The sequence below is a fragment of the Propithecus coquereli genome, unplaced genomic scaffold (assembly GCF_000956105.1).
Source record: "Propithecus coquereli isolate 6110/MARCELLA unplaced genomic scaffold, Pcoq_1.0 Scaffold5, whole genome shotgun sequence".
NCBI classification, from domain to species: Eukaryota; Metazoa; Chordata; class Mammalia; order Primates; family Indriidae; genus Propithecus; species Propithecus coquereli.
The window spans coordinates 3,258,529-3,261,447 of record NW_012150840.1 but is presented as its reverse complement, the minus strand read 5'-3'; the positions used below and the strand labels follow the sequence as shown (position 1 = coordinate 3,261,447).

Here is a 2,919-nt window from a genome sequence, read left to right as displayed (position 1 = left end):
TTAAACTAATTTTTAAATATTTATATCTGTATTTCAAAGCTATCTCACCACGTATACTAAATTGCCTTTAAAAATTAGTCTCAATTATATTATAATCTTTCAGTTTCTTCTAAAGCATTCCTTCCTAATTTTGATTGAGCAATTAAATATAAGCCTCACACTTTTATCAATTATATATCTATGTGGTCTTCAACAATGTTGGCTAATTAGGGCACCGATATTTTCACACCAAATACTTCCATGTTAATCACCCCAGTGATTCATTAGAGGGACTAAGTATTGAATCCAAACTAAACACAAAATTCTCTTCAATAGAAGAAGACTTTCTTGATTACAAGTTGGCCTTCAACTAGGGAAGATGTTATGTGGATAAGTCAACATATTTAAATTTGCAAAGGCATATGATTACTAAAGGTCTACAGAATCTTCATTTAAAGCAGTGCTCTTGATTATCATTATTTTGTATAAAGTGCCCTGAAAGCACATTAGTAAGCAAATCATTCCAAAACCCTTAACAATGTTCTTCCATGTTCTGTGCAATCCTTACTTTAGATTCTTATATTCATTATCGTAGTCTTCCTAACACTCGTCTTCGTGTCTTTGGTATTTTCTTAAATACACCTTTGGCACCTAGTTTGTCCAATCTGTTTTATCAGTTAATGACAATTCTTTAAGTGATGTGCTCCACAAAACAAAATTCCAAACATTGGAATCAGACATCTCATTCAAACCTCAAAGAACGTTATGAACCACTTCAAACAATTTCATGAAGCTATCCAACTTGTTAAATAGTGATCTTTCAAATTGCAAAACATCGGGACTTATCTAAACTCCACCATCAAAGGCATTTGGAAACATTTTGTCAAATAGTGAATGATTAACTATTATACAAAAATCAGTGCAAAGTGTCATTCAGGCAGCCTTAAATGCACTTTTAGCTAGATGAAGAAATAACATCATGTAGAATTTCTGTTGTTCTCACCAATTTTTGCAGATAAGGTTTTTTAAAATTATCAACCCATTAACAACAAATTTTACCTGCCTACCCTCTTCCTGAGCTTCACAGCCTATAAAAAGTGACATCATAAATAAAATTTAAACTCCTAACTAAAGGCCCACCACAAATTTTAACCAAGAACATAGAGATAAGCCCATCTGCAAGGCTATCTTATTAAATTTCACTTTTAAAAAGAAAAGTCTATCAAGACCCAAAAGAAAAAAAAAAAGAGAGTAAAATGGATCAGTTTGGAGTAATCTGGTTGTTACATTCAGCAGTTAAGCTGCAGTGTATGTTTGTCCCATCTTCAATTGCTACTAATGGTGTAAAGGAGAATGGTGTCAAACAATTATTTGGCACAATACTTGACAAGCCAAAACATTTCAGAAAGAATAAACTCTTCCTCTGATCATTTACAGAAAATTAAAATTCTGTCCACCCTTAATCCTCAGGGACATGACATTATCAATGTAACCTGTTACTTCTTGTTCCTTTCCACTAAAAGTGACAGAATTTGGACATAGGGGGCTTAAAAGAAAAAATTTACTGTGTGTAACAGCTTAATATAGGTTCCTCCCTACATATCTGATCTTAAAAAAAAAAAAAAAGCTTTGCCTCTAAAGCACTAATTCACCACTTTATAACATGTGGACATAGTTTCAATTTAATTGATGATACTAAGGACTGCCGAGTAATAACCATGGTTCTCTCCAATCAGTTCAGCATGCATCTCATCTTTGATATCAAGTGCACCTGTAATTAGTGCCTTATTATTAACATCTTCACTATAAACAGTTCAGGCATTTAGAAACAAAGTATCAATGGATTTAACAGTTACTTTAATTCATTTTATAAATAAGCAACTGAGAATTTTGCTCCAAGTGGCTGCTAGTGTAGCCCATTCCATAAATGGCATTCTCCGAAGCATAAGGCACAATATGATATGAATGCAGCTCTTCATAATAGAGAGACTGAGAACAGCATTCCTGTACCATAAACTTCAGCCGTTTTCTTGCATCGGAATAAGCAGTCTTATAAGAGGGAGCTTCTTTAAAGTAATCATAGCTCTCTTTCTCCGTCTCTAGATGTATCTTCCTCAGCAAATTGTTAATTAACACAGACCTTCTTAAGTAGGTTTCTGGGTCTTCAAGAAACCTGAGCTTCTCCAGAGAAAGTTTGAGAATGCAAGTCCTGTCCTCAGGTAATATCAGGTGCTGGAAAGCAAACATAATCATTAAATCTACATGGAGAAAAAAAAGAAAACTAGAGTTTTTGACTATTGACGACATTCATAAAAATTAAAATAAATAATAATAAGTAAGCCCTTACTTTTGGAAAATACCCATGGTAATCTTGATGTAAATCTTCTTCTTCTGCATATTTTCTCTTAAAATAGGCTACTTTCGACGTTGTTAATGTATATGATAATACTTTTGTTGGATAAGCTAAACAAATAAAATAATTAGAGAAAAGTCAGATTTGATTGTGGAAAAGAGTATTTTATAAGATAAATTCTACCTGTAAAAACAAATTGGTGACCAAAAATTGGTATCCTTTCTTCACTAAGCAATGTGGTGAAGCAGTTGGTGGCAATTTTCCTATGACCGAAAAGGCTGCAAGGCAGGAAAATGCCACCACTCAGACCCAAAATAGATGCTCTAGATTGGATTTTTATGTTTATTTCCTTGTGCATCCCCTCAGAAATCAAATGCTGATACTGTGTTTAATTTCATGCCATTCAGTGTCAAAACACACCCAAATTTGCAATCGATTCACAAAATGTAATGAGAGGAGATAAGTAATTTTTTTCATCATTCTTTTAGTTAAACTGCCTAATACACAGAGGAAATTTAATGTTGTTGTTTTAATAAAACTGGCATAAAATAGTTGGGTATCCCAATTACACTTTAAAGAAATAACTG

The 2,919-nt window shown here is 33.0% G+C and overlaps 1 long non-coding RNA gene across 1 annotated transcript in view; it reads right to left on the bottom strand.

Moving 5' to 3' along the window:
* Positions 1-1,800: 1,800 nt before the first annotated feature.
* The window catches only part of LOC105819793, a 19,130-nt gene continuing 18,011 nt past the window's right edge, over positions 1,801-2,919 (bottom strand). Inside the window, exons 3-4 of the long non-coding RNA XR_001137977.1 lie at positions 2,327-2,442; positions 1,801-2,211 (exon numbers count right to left, since the gene is read on the bottom strand). This is a non-coding gene — a long non-coding RNA (uncharacterized LOC105819793). The remainder of the gene's footprint in view (positions 2,212-2,326; positions 2,443-2,919) is intronic.